General features: G+C 42.5%; 1 protein-coding gene across 5 annotated transcripts in view; it reads right to left on the bottom strand.

Moving 5' to 3' along the window:
- The window catches only part of EYA2 (EYA transcriptional coactivator and phosphatase 2), a 104,190-nt gene that overhangs the window by 61,336 nt on the left and 18,502 nt on the right, over window positions 1–24,352 (bottom strand). The gene's annotated exons all lie outside the window — the stretch shown is intronic.

The following is a 24,352-nucleotide window of genomic DNA, read 5'->3' as shown; positions in this document are numbered from 1 at the left end:
ATGGGTACAAAATATGGCATTAAGTGCACAGATTTGCATAACTACGTTTGCAAGTTTGCATAAAGACAACAGGGTGAGTACAGTAAGGAAACTGTGTGTTACATTAGGTATCTGGAGGATGGCTTTTATGCAAGGCAGGTTTCCCGGACACCTTTACCCCCTTGTTTCCTGTGCAACCAGTGCCTGCAGCTGGAACTGTGAAGAACCCACCAGCCAAAGAAAACCTGAAGCTAAATTTGTCCATTAATCACACTCATTTTTTTTAAAATACACACAATGCTATGGAAACCTGTTTGAATTTTCTAAGACTACACCAATGTATTTTGCAGCTTTTGGTTCAGGTCCAGAACAAACGATGAAAAGAGGAGGACTCAAAGATGCTATGTCCTTCTTCGCTTTCTGCAGCCACACAGAGTACATCCTCACTTCAGTCCCCCGGAGGCTACTGGGGGGAATTAGCGCTCTTAGGGAAAAGCATAACTGTGCTCTTGGACAGAGCAGGGCCCGGGCAAAAGCAGATGGGCGAGAGGGCACATGGCGGTGAGCGGATCCGAGGCACCCGGCTGCAGCCTGGACGGGCTCCCCTTTCCGTGCAGCACTGAACACGCTACCTGCGAAGGCGGCGGGCGCACCCCTGCTCTCAGGCTGGGACCAATCTCAGCGGGGCTATAAAGTAGCAGACGGCAGGGCAGCAACAGGCCGGCAGCAACCCATAGCACACCTGAAACATCATGAAGTTAAAGACAACAGCACCGAAACCTGAAATCCTGACACTGGGCTTCTGCAATACTAATCTACGCACTTCTGTGAGAAGCAAAGAGGTTTGTTTTGATTTTCTGTTTAAATACCACTGTATGACTTTACCAGCTTTGAGAAACAGAGACCAATAAACCATGTACTTTTTATCCGAACCTCTCCAATCACTTTTACAAAGCCCTTCGAAAGAGGGTAAGGATTGTTATGAACAGGCACAAACCAGATGAAGTATTTTACCTGTAACTGAACAGCAAAGACCAAAGCTGAGTTCATTTTCGCTTTCCCCACCTAACAGCTGGAAAGGCACTCTGCCCAGGCAGAAAAAGCATCCATCCTCTGTGAATTTGCAGAACTGCCAAAAATGGGTATGAAGCAGCATAACCACATACAATGTCTGCAGCCCCAGTCCTCCTTTTTCCAAATAGGATCTGGGCTCCTCTTGTCTGCCTCCCTTGGAAATCCACGTGGGCATATGCATTTTCACCACCGGCGTAGCCTCAAGTCCAGCAGTCAGTAAAGCCCTCCTGATTATGTGCCCTGAAGGAGACCTTAAGTCAGCAGTAAATGACCCATGGGGTAGAAATACAGTGCTCTGAATCCAACATTTGTGAGATCCATGCTCCCTAACTCCTGTGTATTATAGATTTGCTAAGAAAACAAGACTAGTCAGTGTTGCTTTGCAGCTGCAGGATCTTTGTTGCTAGTGGGCCTCAACGGGCTCCACCTTCAGATACGTCCCTGTAAGGCGAGCACAGCTCCTGCCTCCCCCTCCCTGCCTCAGACACAGACACTGCAGCGAGAGAAGTAAAAATGCAGGGGCAGAGGGGCCACCAATCGTGCCCACAACCAGTGTCCATGCTACCAACTGCATGGAAATGCAACAAGGTACCAGATTTGTACAAGGATAAAAAAAAAAAATAGTCCCTAGCCATACAAATTCCTCCGTAAGTGACTCAGTCTAATGGCAGAGCCAAAACGGCAATCCAGGACTCCTGACCTGACCCTAAACAACACACAGCCAATGAGAAACTTTACTCAGTCCTAATAGCACTGGAGCAAGTTATGCTCCAAACCGGTACCTGCAGGCAGAGGCTTTACTGAAGCAGCACATGTGCACCCGCTTCCCAGGCGGTGCCAGGCACAGGGGAGGCAGGCAGATGCCTCGGAGCCACAGACCGCCAGGCAGTAAGGGACTGTCGTGGCCCTTCTGCACACTCTGCTTATGCCAGAGGAAAAACATTTTTCTCCTGAAACGGCTAATCTCACTCTTAAAAGCAGCAGGCTGGGAGGGGGCTCTTTTCCCAGAGGAATTACTTTGTTTGAATCCATTGGCACCAAATTCAATTTTATTTGCATGGCTCAGAAGGCAGGGTTCAGTTTTATACCAGGTTTTCCTTTCCACTGTAAGCAATGTCCCATTTTTCCCCCCTTATTTCGTCAATGCTGTACCTGAACTGAGGAAAAGCACTGCTGTCCCAGATCCTGTCAAGCTGGGGATGTTCTACGCTGTTTCTCAGATAACGCATGCCCTTCAGCATAATCCAAAACCCCATCAGTCATGACACTGCCCAGACTGTTGCCAAGTGAATGGGAGCAGATGTTTAAAGGGAAATGATCTTTTATAATGATTAATGCACTTTAATTACATCATTGTTCAGAGATTTCATTAGCTACTCTCTGATGATTTTTCTATTGGTTTTGTTCTCTTCACTTTTGTTCTCACAAAGTCACATCACACTTCCCTGTATTTGTTCTAGAACATCTTCCTGGGGTTTTTTCAGCTCCCATTTTTCTTTAGAGTATGTATTAGTTGCATGTACAAACAGGTAACTTTTCCACAGAAATGCCTGTCTGGTTGTGCATGTCACATAGGCGTTTGTGTTGTTAGTGGCTCTGCCTGTTTTGCACGCACCATTTACCGATTTGTTCATGTGCATGTCCCACTTAGGTACTTCTTCACAAGAGTTTCTGAAATTCCAGTTTTAACAATGGCCATCTACAGAAAATCTTCAGTAAAATAATGGAACCGGGATAGTACTTAACACAGTAAATGAGATGCTGGAGTGCAACTGATGAAAATATCCATGCTTTGTTTGCTTGCTTTTTGAGCAAAAACATCTTCTGGCTTAAGTAATGTACAGTAAATCAGTAATAAAGTTTGCTGAATATGAGATTTTATTAAAACCAGTGATGGCAGCATCTAGCATGTTGGGCTGACAGACATCTGGAAGAGCTTTTGGCTTCTATAATTAAGAAGAACCTTGTGTGAATTTGGTGCTCAGCTTTTCCATTAGAATCCCCTACTCAAAAACCAATATTTTGCCCTGAAAGTTGGCCCACAAAATCTCTGCCAAGAACAGAAACTTTTCTCTTTACTAATGTTTAGGAAGGAAAAAAGAAAAATAAAAGTCTTTTTCAGTCATTCTGAAGCTATGAATGCCAAATTAAACATTTTAAGGTTTCAAATTTTTGATCAAGGTGTTGGGGTAACCTACAAATCACATTTTCTTTTACAATGATGTTTTGAAGGCAGCGATTCCAGACCCCAACTCAAAACACTCAATCGTGTGCTGAAGATCAATCTACCAAGCGATCCCATCTTTCTCCAGCAAAGTACTCAAAGATGGGCATAAGTGCAACGCCGAAGCGGGACCCAGCGTGCAGACCGAGTCAGCAAGGTGCTCTGGATACTGATGGTGATGAGAACTTGATGGATAATATTTTGAAAGGATGAAACAGGAAACCACCAGGGCGTTGTGGGCAGATGCAACCCCACCACAGCTCTGCTCAGCACAGCTGGAAGGCCAGAAGGCACCAGCAAGAGATGAAGGAGACTCCTTCCAAAGCCTGGGCCTCTGCTGCTCAGGCATAATTTAAAGCATCTCTCAGTCTGCTCTACCTTGCTTTTAACACCCTCCCCACAACACACTACAGGCATCATCTCAGGACCACGGGCATTTCCATCCCCACTGTAGAGGCAGTGGACTTGTTCCTGGGAGTCCACGTATTTCACTAGTCTCTACTCCATTTCTGGGGTGAGAAGATAGTATTCCAGCTTCAATACGTACATGAAATGCAACAAATGTTCAAAAAAGCACTTCCAGGGCATTTTCAGTAAATAAGACACCTGGGTAGTACCAGGGTAAACTCAATTGCCAAGTGATGAAGAGATTTCAGAGGGAATGTATGCAAGGAAGAGCATTTGCCCCATAATGACAGCAGTCTGTAGGAGAGTCCTTGAGCAACAGGAGGTTGATGGTACAGTTCAGAAAGGACATACCAGGAGTAAAAGGCAGTATGGGGGGGGGGGGGGGGAAGCTGGCATGGTTGTGGAAAAAAATAAAGAGAACGAGCTCTGCATCTGCCATCAGTGGAAGAACTGATGAGTTAAGAGCCCTGCAAAATGAAGTGGGTGAGAAACTAAAGACAGGACTCCTGCCCTTGAGAAAAAACCTGCCAGATCCTCAATGGGAAAGACAAGATACTTTAAAAGGAAGTAAGAAATAGCAAGGAAAGTTTGTCCATGAGGGGAGAGGCAAATCTAGAAGTGACTCTTCCTGCAACAACCCCCTGTGATGATGTTCTCAAGAATTTTTACTTGTACCTGGCTAGAGGCCAAATACAAGCTTAAACCACTAGATCCTCCTAAACATAGGCATATGCCAACACAGAGCCCTAGGCAGGAGTGGTACAAGCCAAGTCCTCTGCTTTTAGCTTTGCTGGGAAGGGGAGGAGTAGAGACAGAGATTGCAGCCTAATTGCAAGACTAACATTTTTGTCTTGCTTCCATGACTTTATCTGGGTTTAATTACTTGATCGACTGCTTTCACCTTTATTCTCCTCAAAAAAAGGTGCAGATTACTAAGTAGAAATCTGCAACTTTATGACTCCAGTGCTACTCATCATAAAAAAGACAGTCCAATTCCCTGCTTTGTTTCAGAAGTGAATTACTAAAAGGTAACTGCAAAAAAAGTGTGACAATGGCTTTCTCAATCTCCGATTCAAAGAAAACAAACAAACCCCCAATCCTACAAATTTTGACTTTTCTTCATTCCTAAGAAATACGAGATTTGTTGTGATTTTTTTCCACATGGGTAAAATTTTCAAAAGCACCTGCTATGTCTCATTAATTTTCATTAGGAATTAAGACTTCTACTGTTTTAATTCCTTGGGAAGCATGGCAGCTTAGCCAGCTTTGCCAGAACTAACAGCTTGCAAAATTACGCTCCCCATTTCACTCCGCTCCTGCACAAAAAAAGGAATCGTTCATAAGCAGGGAAAATGCTATTATCTTGCAGCCACCTTCCAGGTGGTATAATAATAGGGAATCTCCCATACTGAAGATGTTGGCTGCTTCTATCCACACATTTCAAAAGCAGAGGAAAGTAATTTCATTTCCTCTGTCAGTACATTCCTCCTCGCACTCTGGGGACGTTTTCTCTCCATCTATAATAGATCCTTTGTTCCTTCCATTTCAAGAACTCAAAAATGCTTCAGCAGGTGAAAACCACAACGCTATTTTCTCTTTTATAATGAATCTTAGCTCATCCACAAGTACATCTGATAGAGGTATGCAGGGAAGGCCTGAACAGGCATAAAGTTAAACCTGAGCTGGCATAAATGCTCATGTACAAGACTGACAGTACGGCTGCGATGACAAGATATCCTTTCAAGGTGACCTGCAGGGCAGCGTGCCTCGGGCTGTTTATATTCCTGAGAGCTGCCTTTCGCTGACGTAATTGCACAATAAAAGCAGCAGTACTTGTCTGGATTTATCACTGCCCAGCCCATTCCAGACACAAAAAGTAAGAGGACTCATAGTAGTACAGCCTGTAGCACAGCACGTGGGGGTGGGGGTACAGAGTTGGATTATTCTCCAGCACAGAATATCTCAGGCTAAGGATTAAACCAAGAGGAACAAGAGAAAAGCTGTGATAGATAGGCAAGGGATAAAGCACATCAGACTGAAATCAGAAATTAGATGAGGTGATAGCGAGGCTGCTCCAGATGACAGGCACACAGCTAACCCTTCTTGCAGCTGCCGATCAGATTGAGTCAAGTATGAGAGATGAGAAAGAATAAATAGGTGAGATGCAGAAGGTGTGTTGGCTAAAGTCTCGCCCAGAGCAAGGAAAATCTTCAAGTGAAGCAGGATGCCACTCGCTTTCTGAAAGAGCTGGGGAGAAAGCCTCCACGAGCAGTGCCTTTGTGGGGCTCAGAGAAAGCTGGGCAGAGCCTGCAGACTCAGCAGGCAGGGACGCCGGAGCACGGCCGTCTCCAGCCATGCTTCTTCCCATCCCCTCATCGCTCCCCGCGTGCACATATTGTCACCCACTTCTTAAATCTTACTGTTTGCCTTCCAAAACGTTCATCTTTTGTTTAGTCCAGCACTGGCATAGCTGGCCATAAGGTTATGTTAAAAAAAGGTACAACTCTAAGGAAGTAAAAGAGATACACACCTAGTGCTTCAGTTTAAACAAAAAACAAACAGACAAAAAACAAACCACAAAACCAACAACCCCAAAACTTGACATAAGAGCACAAGCATCTAAGTAAGACCTGGATCACAAATAGGGTTGTTAATTCAGTAGTCAAATGGAAAACTTTTCACAAAGAAAAACAGCCCTACCTATTCCATATTAATTCCATATACATCTAAAATGATTCACTTCACATTAAAAAAAATTGGTTTGGGTTTACATTAAGATTTTCAGATTCCTTTCTTTAAATGCGTTAATTCCAAACAATTTTAAGAAAAATAACTGAGAAAATAACAAGATAGACCATTTCTCTCACACTTCTGAAACCACTATTGTTTAAAAATACCCAAAGTATTCCAACAGCTTTAAAATCCTTCCCCACATGGGTTTTTTTTTGTTTTGTTTTGTTCTGTTTTAAATTGAGACAGTCTTTTCAATCGAAATTTTACTTTCACTGGAAGTTTTCTGTCTTGGTCTACCAGACAGTAAAAAACAGATGCAAAATCCTGTCTCATTAATTTTTTGAGCCAACTTCACCTTTTTTTTTTTTTTGAGGAAAGCCTGCCTTAAGATTTTTGAGTGCTTGGGACTGGCAAAAATAATTGCATGCCTTGTTTCCCTGGAAGTCCTGAATTTCCAGAAGAGTTGGCTTGCTTTACCACGCTTCATCACCTGCTATTCCAGACTGCTTTTCAATGATTTTTTTTTTCTGTTTCTTCTCTCAGTCCTGTTGATTAAAAAAAAAAAAAAAAAAAAAAAAAAGCAAGCTGTCTTCATATAAATAAATGTCCTTCCTACTCCCAGCAGGGCTTCACTACTCCCTTCTCCAGGTGCTCTTTCCCTGATCCCCCCATTGCAGAGACAGAGCAATGCCCAGCAGAAAGAGGGGGGTCGGGCTGGCTGTGATCCCCCCTGCGCTTCCTGCAATTAACTGGGGAAGAGATGGACGGGAGATAGACCAGGGGAAGCATCAGCATTTTCTGGTTGAGCAGTCCAAGGTAAAGGGGATTCAGTGCATATAAAAACAAACAAGCCGAGCTACCTCCACTGTCTGTCATGAAGGCATAGCCTGAAAGGTAGCTTGAAAATTCAAAGTGAGCTAATGATGGGGTTTGCGCCACAGACTTTCAATCTGGCAGCCTAACCAGGAAATACGTTTTATAATTGCTTTGAGGCACTGGGTATTTTAAAATTAATTTCAACACTAGTATTTCACTTAGAATAAGTCAAAATGAGAAAACTGAATTTTTCAGAATACCTTTCTTTGGTCCTGTTTGCTAAAGGGAGCAACGTTTGCGAAAGATCTTATTGTTCGCCAAAGAATAAAATTACTCAGCTGTCTTACTGTGGACAATCAACTACTACACAGAACAGACTAAGTTGGTAAAGAAACACTACAAGCCCATAGCCTACAGTCATTCAAAAAATAAAGTTGTATGTATATACATACATATATATGCATATACGCAGAAGTACATATGTAATCTCTTTTGGTTTCCACATTTCTCTGACGTTCACAAGCTTTTTAATTCCATTACACCTCTTCCTCCTCGGATCCCCCAAGCGTGCGGGGCTGCATGCGACTGCAGAAAACCACTCTGGCAGCCCCAGCTGCAGAATCACGGCCCCTAAAAAACCATCTGCCTCCAAAGACAGGGCTTCCCAAACCAGGTACTTTAGGGTCCGGCTCATGAGACTTATTTGTCACTACCTAGGCACCTCTTTTCACTCTGAAGAACTATGGGTTTTATCCCTTCTCTTCAGAAACACAAGGGCTAAAAACTCACTTAAATGTAAATCTCAAAACTATGATTTAAGAAAAACTATGAGATTTGGAATGAGGAAATAACAGATGATAACTTAGATATTCGTGCTGGAATCATCTGGGTTCTGTTACAGGAATGTGTGAGAATGTGTTTTGTCTTGTAGCCTACTTGTTACTTTTATGTAAAGTCACTGATTTCACCTAGCTTTGAAATTTATAGGAAAAGGAGCTCCAAGAAACTAAGTCATCTACAATTCTTGAACAACAATAAGCTCCACAGAGAAGAAAACCAATAAAATAACTCCTTCCACAAATTCTGCGGCACTCGGAATGAGCAGAGTTGTGGGGTTTGTGGGACGGGACCACAGAAAGGATGGGCAGCAGTGTGCTCCCCCGTGCCCCACACAGAACAGATGAAAGCAGTCACTGCCTGCTGCTACTGCAGGAGCCATCTACATGCAACTGCAGTAAAACTACAGATTTAACTGCACTAAAAGCAGCCCAATTCTGACACGGAATGAGGAAAAACACTTTGATGTTCTAACATACCTTTTCACTGGGATAAATATGTACTTGCAGGGTCTTTAGCAGGCACATGGCTAATTCACAGGGGGAAGCAAAACAAAAGGAAAGCCCAAATAGGTCGCAACCAGAATAGCAATTTCTGTCAAATCTGTAAGAGTATATCAGAATGTTCTCAACAATACTGGTCAGCAGGTGGGAGAAATGCTGAAGTTATCATATTTGTTTCTTAAAATGGCAAACTTTTCCAGCCGTGAAGCTGCCTCTTCAGACAGAGACATATGAAAGATTCTTTCTGTTGCCCACAATCCTCCCTTGAGCATACTGCCCCATGTCCGCGCTAGTGGCTCACCTCCACGTTTGCCACCACGGGACTGAGGCTAGTACTTTTACAGTGTTCCCTCTCTCAATTATTTTTTTTGATCACTTCTTGTCAGTAGGTTTTGAACCTGATTTTTGGTTTGTTGTTTTTGGGGTTTTTTTTCCCCCATCATTGAGTTTTCTGCTTTACACATGCCATGGTAAGGAGGGAGCAGCATTGATGTTTGGACATGAAACTCTGGTCTTATCAGCAGAAAATTCATTCTCAGGAGTGAACGCTGGTGTGTGTGTTTGCAGAGCTAGGGCCTTATTTTATAAAACATTCATATTAATACATTGTAATGTAAAGCAATTACACAAGCAAAATTAAGCAGCCAGAGACTACTTCAGCTCTACCAGAGGAAGATGAAATAGAGAGAATAAAGCACTAAATATCACAGAAGAACATCTGCTTCAAAAAGTAGTGAAAAACCACAAGCGGAAAACAGAGCTTTCCTTTCCCACCCGTGGAGCCTTGGGTATACCTGCCAAGACTCCAGCAGCCAAGTTACAGCATGGCATGAGAGAACCTATTTTCAGGTAATAGTTTGTGTAAAGCTATATATTCAAAGCAGCAGGTAATAATCTCTGCAAAACTATATTCAATGCAGCAGGACAAGTCAGAGAGTCATCACAAGTCGCAGAGGGCTCAGGAGGGAAAGCACCAGGGAAACAGCATACGAAAGCCATTGCCAGACAGGCCTGAAGTAGCAGAGAGCTGCTACAGCAGCTACAACTGCTGGCTGCACGCATCCCTGAGCTACGGGGCAACACTAATTCTCTCACCGCAAACACAACCCATTGGAGCCACGTGTCCCACTCAGGAGCCTCTCACTCTGTTTCGGTTTGAGCTGAACATTAGTAGCAACTTCATTTTTCCTTCTGCTACTCAGCAGTCAAGGAAAGGAAGAGAGGAGCTGGATAGTTTCTTAACACCAAGAGAAACGAAGACGGTTTCATGCAGTGAGGGTTGGCCATTAGCTGGAACGAGTGCCAAAGGGAAACATTTTCCAGGAAGTTTAGTGCCGGACGGCTTTACCTTGGGGAGAGGAGCGCTGGCTGCACGGAACGCCGGCAGCTGTCTTTCTCCGCAGATGGATGGCTTCACGTTGTTGTGGATTTAAACGTGCATAGTTACCCATAAACATTTATACCAGCCAGATCCTAAGGAAGAACTCCTGATTCAAAGGACAGCGATGCATCATTCATGAAGTTTCCACAGAAAAATGAACATACCAGAAAATACTTGCCCACAATAGCTGAGAGGTAATGCTCGTAATAAAATTCACAGGTAATTGTGTGCAGGACAGGGTGGTGCTCACAGTTCTCCCAGAGGACACAGTGAGAACACATTAGTTCTGCTGCAGAGAAAGGGCAGATCAAGCCCTGGCCTGAGACTCAGAAAACCTGGAGTTTTCCCCCCCACTCTGTCCCTGGTAACTCAGCCGATCCCTAGGCAAGTCCTTTGTGCCACCACTGTGCTTTCCTTCTGACCTTTGTGTGCCTTCCCTAGAGACTGCAGGACAAGCGTTCCTCTTCTGTATATGTGAAGCATCGACCAGTGCAATAGTGTCCTACTCTCAGTGGGACCTCCAGGTACAGCTGTACTAAATAAACAGCAATAGCAAAAAATGTATGTATCTAATTTTTCCCAGGGCTGCAGTTTATCTTGAAGTAACACAAAGCAGCTTCTACTGAGTTCTTCCAATATGGAAACCACTTTGTTTTATCCCCTGTGACTGGACCACATCAGACTCAGCACTACTACCACCACCGCATCAATAGCGGGAGATTTTAGAAAAATGTGCTTGGATGTCTTAGGCACATTAGCATCCACATTGTCCACAGGCAAGACACTGCTAAAAACTGTCCCACAAAAACATCATTTCATGGAGAGACAGGAGGAGACATGGACCTGTGCTAACCCTGGTATGAGCTAAGCATGCATTGACCCACAGTTTGTTCTGGGCCTGGATGTCTTCACCGGTTGTATTTACCTTTGCAGTGACATCACGTCAATGATCCAGGGAAAACAAGATGGACCGAATAATCCAGACTCTCTTAGAAGGCCCTGACCAACCCTGCCAGAAGGATGTCGTAGGCAGCCTCAGCCACCCACGTGCCCTGGGGCCTTAGATGCTGTACGGCCAGCAGCTGCCCCTGCAGACAGCAGCATAAGGGTACACGTTGTCACAAGGCTGGGTCTAACAACAGCTAGGCAGAACTGTGTGTAGTTGTTGAAGGAGACAACCGAGAATTGCAATTCTAGTTTTGCTCCCCAGCTCTGTCACTAACAGATTGGGCAACTTTCTCAGGACTACATTAAGGCCTCTGTAAAACTGGGAAATAGAGTATAAACTGCCAATTAAGCTCTTTTTACAGGCTGGAAAGTGCTCTCAATCTTCAGGTGAAACCTGTTACACCATTGCAGTATCAATATCCACACCGATGAATAATGACCATCCTGAACATGAGACAGCCAAGAAGGAGGTGAGGCACGAGAGCTGTCCTTCAGGGCATGTTCTCTCACTCATTTTTGCTCCAAAAGCTCTCCGTTCCCAGACTATGAGAATTTCTTCACCCTTTTGATTTACTCCTTAAACCTGTCAGAGTCCTGCAATGGCTCCAACAACCCAGTGAGAAAGGTAAGGCTGCCCCTTTATAACAGGCCTGTGTCAGCACCTCCATTCTCAGCCTGTAAAGGAGTAGCATTCAGGGAATAATAATTCAAAGAGAGCTATGGGAAAAGAACTATGAAATGTAAGTTAGTAAAAGAACCTTGGGTATGAGGGAAAAGTCTAGCATAACAGTACAGGTGAGGCTGGAGTGAGAATGACGTACCCTCTCCTTGGCTAAATCCCCCAAGTAGGACATTCTCTGATCAGAGAATACAGCGAAGAGGAAGGTCTGTTTTACACGTAGAAAGTTGAAAGCATCTCCCTTTGATTGGGACTCTCTTCTCCCCTCCTCCCGCCCCCAGCAAGGAAAGGGAAGACTATCTCATCTGTTGGCAGGAATAAAGCAAGGAAGATCATTCTCAAGGATTCAGAAGCAACGAATGCCTCATGTTTTATAACTTCAGTACACTCTTTCATCTATTTATGAAGTATCTTGATGAGGGAAAACACAAATGTTGGCCTCACTGTCCTAAATGCAACTGATGCCCTACATACCAAAAGGAAACGCGACAAAGTTTGTGGTGTCTCCAAAACTGAAGACGCTTTCTTAAGAAACTGAAGTAGAATATAATTTAACAATGCGCCTGAAAACCCTGTACTGCTTTGGCTTGGTCTCACAGTCTGGAATTTAAGCAGCCTCCCAACCATCCCTCAGCTCCTCATATTTAAAAAAAAAAAAATTAAAAAAAATCTTTGTGGTAGTCCATTACTACACATGAGGAAGAACAAAAACTCTAACCCCCCCCAACGTTGGCTTTCCTAATTATTTCTCTTCGCCCAACAGATTTTTGGGTTAGGGTTTTCAGGGCAGGGGAAGGGGTTGGGTTTTTCTTTTTCATTTTAGATTTTCCTTGCTGTGGCCTTAATTAAGGCATCACTAAATCAGAACTTGTGGTTGCCAAGTAATTGCTGACTGAGCATGTCTGTGGCAGCAGTGGGACGCAAGCCCTGCTACCTGGTCCGAGGGCAGTTTGCCTGCCAGGGCGATGGATTCACCCTGAGGCTCCACACTGTGCGGGTGGGAAGGACTCTGTTGTCCCGCTTCTGCAAAATTGGGACAGCACATTTAATACCAAAGTCAAGAGGCTCGTGTTTTCTCGCTAGGGAAAGCCACCCTTCAACCCCCCTGCCTTGTTCTCCATATTGATAAAACAGGAATGATGGTGATAAGCCCAAGAGATTTCTGAATACAACTGCTCTATTAGTGCTAAGGTTTATGGAAGTACCAGATTCACAAAGTTTAGACCATTCTGTGATCAACAGTGAGCTTCTGGCTGGACCATTTTCAAACACGTTGAGTCAAAATAGTTAAGTGTAATAATGTAAAAAGAGCCACTTCCCTCCTTTTGATCCTGCTTAACACCTTCTTCTTCATAAATGCTGTAGGCAAAGCTTGTACAGCACTAACGCAGTTGCTATGAAGAGTACTACGAACGCAGGTGCTCGTTCATTACCACTTAACCCCGAAGCTGCTTTCCAAGTGCATGGTCTGAAGGTACAGCTGATTTGCTCCTGAATTATGAAATCCAACTGTACTCTGATATACTTGCCCTGTTCTGATTTGAAGTAAATCAGGTTACCAATCTGGATTTAGTAAATATTGTGGTTAAATAAATCAAATTTATAAACTTCTAACATTCACTTAGTCACAATCCTTTCTCTTTGTTTGAAAAGAGCAGAGGGTGGTCTTGACAGAGAGGCTACCACTCAGCTAAACTTCAAGAAGTTATCCTTCCCTCCTCTTGTTCACTGATGTAATTAAAACCGTCTTTTCCCTCTCTTTTGACTCCTAATAAAATAAAAATAAAATGTCATTATTAATAATGATTATTAACCTCAAATAATTTATCTGAAATGTTTTCTAGAGGTTGCAGCCAGGAAGTCCAAGGTTTTCATTCCCAGCTCCGACACTACCTCACTGGCCGTACACAGCACGCCTCCTTTGCCCGTTCCCTATTATAGGGCTGTCAAAGGTTTATTTAACTTGAGAGCAGGTAGTTCTGCACACCAGTAATTCTTGGTTATCGGAACGTGGGTTCCTGCATGTGCGAGTGCTAGATTTTCATCTGCCAATACAAATGCAGAAAGGTTTGTGCTGTCATTACTGGCAACTATGTATGCATACCAGATACACATTTTTACAGCACTGAGCTCCTCCCATGCTTCTAAAAACACAAGAAAAAGTTATTGTTTAGATTGAGGTCTTCAAGACTCTGTCTGAAATGTGTAGGAGTTACTCTGCTGGTAAATATTATTTCTGTAGTGAAAGTTGGTTACTTCATCTGTAGGGATAACAAATTGTAAATTTTTTTATTCCTGTATCTCTAACAGGAAGGTTCAAAAGGGTTATTCTGAATGAGGAGACAGGCTGATGATGGCAGTTTATAGGTAAAAGTTAAGTGGAGCAGACTTCTCATTTTAAAGAGCTACAGTACAACAGCAGGGAGCAAAAGTAACAATCTAATTGCTGCGTATCTTGGGGATGTTAGGAGAAGAACAGACAACTAATCAAAAGCAATGCTTGAGCAACAATAGCACTTTGATTTCTCACTCGTGCCAATTAACAGTGTGGAAACAGCCAAGGGGAGAAGGAGTTTACTCAGACCAAATGTTCACATGGTGTTTTCCCTGATATTTATTCCGTTAATATTTTGTTTCTGTGGGTATTTCAAAGTCAGGCTAAAATTACAACACAAAAATAAGACATGCGACAGTTCGATTCACTTTGTGGGTTCAGATGGCCTGAGGTCTGATTTCCCGAGAGTTTTGGTGCGACAATAGGCTGAAGCTTCTTCTTTAAGCCCAGGTGAAAGCTAACCTGGACCCAAGATCCCACAGCTGTTAGCATGAGGTTTATATTCAAGACAGAGGGAAGGGATTTTTACAGGGATGACCAGAGGATATTATCAAACACAGAAGAGTCACGGAGCGCTTTTGCAGAGATCCTGCCATCCAGTCACTAATAAACCACAGGGCAGCATGGAAGTGAAAAGACCAAATGACAAATGCACCAACCCCACGCCATTCACACAAATGCCCTTGTTTTCCTTTGCGAAGTCTGATCTGATAAACACTTCCTGAAAGTGCCATTTTATGATATGAAACAGGCCTCAAATGACTTACCAAAGTACAGAGGGATACTGACATTTGAACTGCAGGAGTTTTGTTTTCCGTATTGTTTTTCCCCCCTGTGACTACTGCATTTGAATAACTGGAATTTTTAAAATCCCTTTTCCTCCTTTCACCATGATGTAATGCAACTGTTGCACAAGACTAACAATGTAGAGCTACTGCTGCTGGAGCCAAGTCTGGCACCAAGAGAGATTAGGGTTGGCACCAAACACCATGATCTTTAAAATAAATTTGGCAGACACACTGAAAAGGTTTGCCGTTGCTGCCATAAACAGCATACAGAGCAGTAAACGGAATGTGCTGAAAGAGACCTTGGTTTTGTTACTGGAACAACGACGTCGATTAGCTAACCGCTTAATCTAGCGCCTACTTATATATGAAAACTAAAAAGAGTTTTCCAACAGCGTGTCAAAATTAAGGGCAGTAGCAGGGACCAAAGTGTAACATAACAGTGCCTTTCTAAGTCCATCATACCAAACTGAGCCTACAAAACCCATCAGCCAGCTACCTATTAGCCAGGAGAACCTCTGGGCACAACTGCAAGCTCCACTAGATTATTCAAAGAAAAATACTTGACCATACAAGAACACATCTGTCAACAAATCTCTCTTTCCAGTACTTTTCAGTTACGCTTTCCTGAGAGGGAATTTGCTCCTACTCAATGAGACTGGAGCAGTGCTCTGGAAAGAGATGCATATGCATATTTTTCTTGTTTAAATGCAGATGGAATGGAGAAGAAAAATGCAAGTTTTCTTCACTGTACCCCTCTCTCCCGGCCTGAACTGGAAAAGCGTGGGCTGATTTTCTCTGCTCTATATAAGGGTCTGATGATTTGTGATGTGGACATCTGCCTGCAACTGGACAGATGCCACCAGCTTATTTCACACAGACAACTAGACAGCCATGTAATGGCAGCATTTTTCAATTGCTACTATTTTTTTTTTTTTTTACACTCACTAACTCTAGCAGAAAACTCCATATTCCATACCAAATTTCCCCAAACTTTAAAACTCTATAAGCACCAACTCTCAAACAAGGGACCACCTTCACCAGGCAGATAAAAGTCAGAAGCACGTGTGGTGCCATAACAACGCTTTGCCAATCTGGTTATCACTAGGACAGGTAACAACATTCAAAGCAGATTTCAAGCAATTTATCTGATCTTCAGTAGTAACCATGCACTTTCATGAACAGTACCGACAAGCACTCCTCATGGGATATCCACCATGGTGTTGTGTATGGAGGCATCTAAAAGTTACAGCCTCCTGTTGCAACTTACTCAAGCATCAATGAAAAGCAAGAATTGGTTTAAAGGTGAAAACTTGACATTTTTTTTCCCCCACCCCAATAAAATCAAGCAAACTGAAAAAAAATAGGATCTGACTACTATGACCTAACCTCTTCTCTGATGGCTTCAAACTCTTCAAACAAAACTGTCAAATCTGAAAACTGAGGACAACTTTAAATGACCACAACCCATGGTATCTTTTACTGGAAGATGTTTACAGCTTCAATGACAAAACTAGCATCTTAAAGCCCACTTTGTTTCACTAAAGAGCAGTTTCCTCCTATCATGTTATATACCACTTACCCTTGGGATCACCAGTCCAACTCTCAAGAAGCTACTCTGCAGTACAGCTCATCACCTCTGAGGCTGCCTGTCAACAGCAGCCGCTCAAGCACAATGCCAAATCAGGGGACTGCTGTAACACAAGAGACCTGGGATTCAAAACAGCAACAGAGATGACTGCTTTATTTACAGGAATGCAAGGCAGCTCAAGAAAATTCCTTGCACGTACAGAAAATGGCAGCTACCTAGAGTTCATTCAAATCTAAGAAGAGAGTTTTATCATCTGTACAGATTAGGAAATCCAGCTGCAAGTAAAAGCCAACATTAGCTTCTTGGATATTTGAGAACAAGCTTACATATGCCATTAAGAAGGTAACTGCCTTAGATTTAAAACTCAGATCTGATCTGCAATATCCCTAGCTTAAAGGCAAATTTCTCTCACACGCGTGGGACTTCAAAGGCCCTCAACCTTTCACAGACCAGAAGAGCAGCCTGACAGCCTGGTTCAACAGTTGATGCATTTCCTGACATTGGATTAACTTCAGCTCATCGCCTTCAGCACAGTTTATGTCTGACACTTTTATGGAATAACTACAACAGACAAAAGAATCAAAATAATTTCCTCCCTCCAGCTACTACAGCATGGCACAGATATGACCAATTCCCTCATGAGCAGCATGCAAAGATGCTCCTGCTGATCCCACTGTTTGCAGCAATGAGCTATCAAAAAAAAAAACCCAACAAACCCCACCCCAAAAACACACAGTGCAAAATATATGAATGCAGTGCTTGGCTTCCAAAGGACGTAGAGCTCTCTTCCCCGAAAAGTAGCCCTGGTAACTCTAGCAAAAAACAAGAAAAAAGGAGACTGTGCCTAATTTCAGGGTTTTTCACTAGTGCACATACAGAAGTAAAACAAAAATTGGAGTAAAGGGATTTGAGCTCAGACAAATTACAGTACTACATGAATTTCCCTGAACTACTAATCAGAGAGCCACCTTAAAATACTAACACCAATAAAACTGCAATTAGGAAAAAAAAACTTTACTATTTTCTCAAGTGGAATTATCAGAAATGGCAAGTTTGATGCCATAGTCCAGTGGCTAGGGCTCTCATTAGGGAGACTTGGATTCGGTTCTGTGTCAGCCACAGGTTTCCTGTTACCGGAGTATTCTACAAAGCCAACTCATACTTAATCTGCTTGCCTCTATTTCCCTTCTCTGTAAAGTAGGGATTACTGCATTTTTCCACTTCTGAGCGTGCTAAGCTCAAAACCATGAAGATAATGTGCTGCACTCAGGTAAGTCAGCACAAGGGCATGAGGGAGAAAACTACAAACGCCAAAGACAGAAAAGCAACCCACCTACTAAAAACGCCATGAAACCAGCATATTTCTGACTTTTCCTTACTACTTCAGAACCTCTCTCTGCTCTTCTGCCCGTGCAGAGAACAGACGCTGCCTGCAGTTGTCAATCCAGAACAGAAGCATAAGTCTCACATTCCTATTTCCTCCTAGACCACATAACATCTCCCTTCCTACACCCAACTTTTGCATGGCTAAATTCTCCCTTTAATTCACATTTGGCTGCATAACTCTTCTATCCCAGTCATTCTACCCCAGTTGGTCTGTTTCTGCCCTCGAGCAATAGGTGCTAGGTATGTCGTGCATCTTCTGTTAGCACATGCCCTGCCACGGTTCACATTAAGCATAACCAATCTGCTAACCCCTGGACAGCTGCTGGTTTTACAGGCTGTCATCACAAAGGCTGCCTGTGTGCCTGCTTGCGGGATTTTGATTCTTTGGGAGCCCAGCAACTGAATTCATTCAGTTCAGCTGCAAATTTAAGCATGGAACTGAAATGCCACAATTAAGAGAACCAGCTTCGCTTAGTTTAGCTTCTCTTCACAAACTAGCATTGAGGCTCATCTAACATCTTAAAATCCTGCATCTTTCACTTCTAACGTAGTTTCTGAAGGTTCATAAGGTGCATTTTCAGCAACAGATATTGCAGAGTAAATGGGTGCAACAAAGATCCCAAACTGCAAGCTTTCACAAGAGAGGCCAACCAGTACCAGAACTTCTCCCTCTAAAACTGGTCTAGGACCTACTTCCTTAGGGGGCATGTGCCAGCAGAGTGGAAGCTGAGAGACAAAAATCGGTGAGAAAACAACACAAAACCAGAAGCATGTATGACATAAAAGTAAAAAAAGCGCCTGAGACATGGTCCTGAGAAAAGCCTTGTGAAATATTATGGAGTATTACTGAAAAACACAATCTCTGCTCCCTTCTGTGCACTGGATTAAAAAAAAAAAAACCACAAAAACTTTCAGTACAGTTTATAAACAAACAAAACAAGTTTCTGGAGAATTACACTTCATCTATTTCCCTCTACCATAGGACTGTCCACAAGAACTCAAGTTTCCGGCTTGTTGGGGAAGAGGTTAGTAACATCTAATTGAAAAAGGCAACTTTCTCCCTGTCCTGTCACATACTACTTTGCCAGTAAATATGTGGGACAAATACTTTGAAAAGCACGTACTCACACCTTAAGCAAAAATCCAAGTTTTAAAAGCAATAGCCTGACACAGACAGCTACAAGAGTTAAGATTTTTCTCAAAGCTAAGCATACATTTTTCCATACAAGCAGCTGAATCATGGATATTTTAAAGAGTAGTTTATTAAGCACAATACAGCATATCTCCACCTCAGCTCTATGAAACGTGTCCAGTGCTATACAAAGCATTAAAAAGCATTTAAATTTGGAACTTGCTGGCACAGTAGAAGAATTGAGAGAACTAATCTAGCAGCTGTCTTGAAACACAGCAGATTTATACTGTGGCTTTAGTCATTAACTGTAGTTATCTGACTTAGACCAGAACACAAAATGAGTAGCAGTGGTCTCTGGAATAATGTAACATATGGCAACACCTGAAATACACTCTCCTGACTCCAGGCTGCTGAAGTTAGTTGCATTGCTTCTTAGTGGAAGCATTCAATTTTGGTTAATACAAAAGTGTAGTCAAAGAAAAAGGCCAAATATGGGCTACACACAAGTCAGTTTATCAAATATCCAGATACAGAATGGTTCTGTTGGTCTTCTGCATTGCTATAGCATTGAATTTGCAGGCAACACCCAGCAACTGAAAATTGGCACGATTTAACAGTCCAACACTTTTTTTTTCATGCTATATGTTTATTTTTATTTTTTAAAGGCAAGAGGAGATAACGTCAGAAAAGCAGTGGTATAAACGTTATCTTTAGCTGTATGGAAACTTAAATCTAAGTATGCATTCAAGAGCACAATGCATGGGAAATACTGCTAATTGGTTTTAGAATTCAAAATTGAAGCTTGGTGAATTCAAGGGAAAAACAGAGTTACATGAATACCGCATGAATCTATGAATATCTGAGTGTATAAATGAAATTCTAGAAAGGCTGGCAAAATTACCCTCAGTTACACCAAAACTTTGGGTTCGTGCCAAGAAAAGCTCTATGGTTTTCGACAGGAGTACTCAGGTGGGCAGAACTTCAGGTTTAGTTCTCACTCCAAAATGGGGTTTTCCTGTGGCCTATAAAAATACTGCACCTCCTACCATCTCTGCTCTTCCTTACACATGCCTTACACGACCGTTGGCACTCCAGGGCTGGAGGATGGCAGAGATGTTACAGACTTGGAAGGCAACTGAGCAAACTTCTGTGGATGCTTCCTGTGAGGATGGAAACTAAAGATGTCAAGACCAGAAATCACTCCTTCCTCATATTCTACCAGTAGCATATGTCAAGCTGCTAAGAAGCTTTTCACTGTCCTTTTGTTTAAATATTTTTTAAAGACTGCTATCAAGGACAACACTGAGGTAATATGAAAGCTGAGCCTGGCTTCTCCTCTCCACCTCCCATCCCCCAGGCCCCTCTCTGCAGTTTATTTGACAGAAAGGCATTGCAGAGAGTCTCATCCAACATTGCTACAGGAGTGTTCCTGAACATGATTAATTTGCTAATGATACAAATCTCCAAACAGCATGTTAGTACTGCTGATGATTTATGAAATGCCAGAGATCATTCTCTCACCAGTGATAAGCTCTTTCAAGCTGGTGGTTTTGTATGAAACCTCTTGCAATTGCTAAGACCATTCTCATCTCTGCATCGCTCCCAGACAGCGCAGAGGCAGCGAGCTGCAGCAAGGATTTCTTTAATGAATTGCAGGTTATGTATACACACAAATAATATAGAGGGTCAGATTATGAATTCTTGCATACTTTCATATGCAAAAAGCCCAGAGTTTGCTTTGGAACAGAGACAAGCCTCACTGGGCAAACGCTCTGCTTGGTCTGCTCTCCTCCCAGGATGCAAGTGAGCACCAGCAATTGCAGAACTAGGGAACATGTTTCCTTTTCTCAACTGCTGGCAATATTGCCCTTGGCACCCCAATAGCCCAAGACACATGAGTAGAGATTCCAAAAATAGTCTCAGAAAGTTCAGTAGTTTTTCACATTTCTTGGGCAGATATTCCCTATGCTGTACAATGCACCTGAAACCCATCATACGACCCCCACGAGTTACCCTAGTCCCAGCATCCTCTTGAGCAGAACACACAAGCGATTTGATTATTTTGATCAGTGACATACAGGATATATTTTTCTTCTTCAAGCAACATTTGCAGTCAGCTTGTGGTTTCCTTGTGTTTATTCAAATTTATGCAGACTGTCAGTTATTTTTACTTATGTGGAATAATCACAGATAGCTGAAAATATTTAACATGTGAGATCTTCACCATGACCAGCCAAGAATCTTATGGCTGCTTTTTCTGTTCTGACAAGTTAGCCTTTGCATAACAAAAACACTTCAGAATGGGAATAGCAGGGATTTATAGCACAGTTTCAGAACTTCTCCGGAATCATATGGACTGGCATTAGCTACCAATTCCTATAAACGCAGGCTACTGCAAGATACCTTTGCTAAATGCCATTTGAGCCTGTTCTTCAGTTGCTACCTTCCCACAAGCATTCTGTTTCCAAAGGGCGCGGTTAGCTCTCTCCCTAGCGCATTTACTTGTCTCCAATACGGCTGTGCTGAGACATAGTTGGAGCTCTATTCAGTTCCATTGCCTATAAAATAAGCCATTAATTTGTAAGCATTAATAAGCATGCCATCTATCAGGCTGTGCATGCCCAAGGTTAGCTAGGGGGATTTCCCACTAGCGGTGCCTCCAAAGTCAGACGTTTGAACCACCCTGTACGCCACAAACATGGGGTCATTCTGGGCCTGCCCTGCCTGCTTTCCTGGCACAGAAACAAGTCAATCTGGTTGGACTCCTATGTGTAAACAAGTGATTTTTATATTGTTAAAAAAACCTTCTCAATCCTATCACTATTCCTCTATCCATTCCTCATGAGCGTTTACGTCACTGGAATATTTCAGAATCCCATTCAGTAATGCCATGTATTTCTCTGCGCTGTTACAAGCACGGTATCTTCTCTAAGGTTCTCCAGATTATCACATTGCACTGAGACCATCTCAAATCACCTCCAAGTTACTTACTATTCCAGGCCCGCCAACAGTATAAAACCTGAATACAAAGAGAAGTAACAGGCAGGAGAACACAAGATTTGGGAACTCGGTAAGAAATCCATCCCTTCCATTCATACCGTAACTAAAAATGACAATCCAGAATTGAACTGCATATATACTGTCTAATTACTGTTGTGGCTTTCTTTTTACTTTAGCACAACTGATTAATGTGTATGCATTTAACACTGGGGCACTGTGAGTTATAAAACAAGAGTTGTACATTTGACAAAACAGCAGTTTTAAGCCTGCAGTTTGTTTTGTCAATCAGTGTAATTCAGGTTGCATTTAATAGACAGGAGAAAGAGAGAACTTTACGGATACTTGTTTAAATGTACTTCTGTGCTCAGACAAGCCTCAGAGATTTGGTTGTTTCAACTCTACAGTTCTGTCCACAGGCTGGTAAAGCCATTATTGCCACAGAAACCTCACAGGAGCAATAAAAATAATAATAAAAAAAAACCAAACTAAACCAAAACCAACCTATCTTCATCTGCAGGCACCGAGTCTTACCGAAAATCATGCATGCAATCAAGCTATAATCAGCTCTTAACACTAACAGTAATCTACGATGCCAGATCACCTGCAAGTTAGGCTGTGCATTAGGCTTTTAAAACTACTAAACATTTCTTGTAGCTCCAAAGGGGCTCCACCTTGGTACTCTGCTTCCAGCCTGAAAGGAACTGTAACTTCAGTCACAGAAGTAAGGCTCTAGGACCAACACTGCTGCACTCCTGGAAGCAGAAATGTTTGAGCAAAGGTGAGGAGGTCAGACAAGGGCAAAGTCCAAAGTAATTTTAAATGGCTCAGCTAAGTAGGGAAGGCTAATGGGAAACCATTTTAATTTATTACAGTCATCCCTAGTGAATAAAAGGACAACGTTTTTCTTCAGCAGCTTGATTACAAAGTAGTAAATCCCTCTGTGTATATAAAAGACCGACGAACAGTATAGATCAAATGTCAAAAAAACATTTGCACTATATGTTGGATGCAGGAGAAAATATTAGAGTTGGGAACAGTTTTAGATATTCAGTCATTCTCATTTTTAAATATTTCATATATTCTCAATATAGGAACAGACACATGTACGTAATTCTACCATTCCCATCTACAAAGACACAAAGTAATGACATTTTTTCAGCACGCATTTTTGGACCTTCCCTTTCCAAAAAAACCTAAGAAACACACTCTTGAACACAGAAACGCATCGTCTTTCCCTCTCTCCCCACACTTCCTGACTCTTGCTGGCAACAAAAATTTACACTGCTTCAAGTACTGGCTGCAGTCTCTACTTTATAGACCCTAGGCAGCAGTAAACAAGCAAACAAAGCACAGCTCGAGGTGACAATATACTTCAGCAGCATAAACATCTTAAAGTAAGAATTATGCCAAAAAAGGATATTCTCCAATTGCTGACAGGGTTTTTGCTCAGTGTATCAATTCCTTTTTCCCTGAACAATTCCCAGTTCTGATAGACCCACAGGCCTGCATACAACCAATAACTATTTCATTGCACTGGTCTAAGATGGGATTGAAAAACATTTAGACGGTGAAAGTTGCAGCTACTCAGCCCCAGGTTCTTTTTTTAAAAAGAATTTTTTTTTTTAGTCAGAAGCAGGATTTCTAGGCTTAGAAATAGAATGTTCAGCCATTAGGAATTACTGAGCTTTCCCAAAGCTGTATAATTCAGAGGCAAAAACCAAATATTTAGTTTACTTCATAACAAAATGATGACCTGGTCATGGCAATTTGTACCTTGCGTCCACACTGGTTTTCCACACATTCTTCTCTGGTCGTAAGAAATAAATACTCTGAGGCAAGAAGCACTTCAGTTACACCTACATACCGAGTGGGGCTGGGACCTCTCCCTGCTCCTGTAATACAACAGCCACCAAATAGTATCTGAACCATAGAACATATTTTCGTAAAGTAATTTCAGTAGTGCTTGCTAAATAGTTTTGTCACTCAAATTTTCAGACACCTTGTATTGGGTTGGCCTTTTGATGAGGAACATCAACCAGCCCTACAACTCTGGAAAGCCTTGGGGTATAAATCCTAACAGCCCCCAGGGACTACTTAGAAGAGATGTTGCACGATGTCTTAGCACATGCTTGCAATAGGACAAGGGGCCTTTATGGAGGTCTGGGGAGGTGATCACATTACCAGTACCTCAGCTGTTAGGGCAGTAATGCTCCTTGTGAGCATTATTCACCTCTTCCTAACTAAAGGACAGAACGCTTCTGCTGCTGGCACCTCTGAGTACAGCATACCTGCTCCATCAGACACTCACATCAACACTTCTCAACTTCACTGTCTTGAACTAAAATTGTTAGTTGCATCCTCAACCAGGTTTTGGGAAGATCAGCACTTTCTTCAAGGAAGTTTTCTATACAGCAGCAAAGTTGTACGCCACAGGCATAGTGTAATTTTTTAAGATGCTGAATTTTTAACTTTCAGTCCATTTATCGTCAATAAGGAACATTACGGCAGTTTAGACAGGTTGATATCAACTCTTGGCCAAAG

The sequence above is a fragment of the Nipponia nippon genome, unplaced genomic scaffold, assembly GCF_047370975.1.
Source record: "Nipponia nippon isolate SJK-2023a ecotype South Korea unplaced genomic scaffold, ASM4737097v1 scaffold_13, whole genome shotgun sequence".
Taxonomy (NCBI): Eukaryota; Metazoa; Chordata; class Aves; order Pelecaniformes; family Threskiornithidae; genus Nipponia; species Nipponia nippon.
This window is presented reverse-complemented; position numbering and strand designations above follow the sequence as displayed.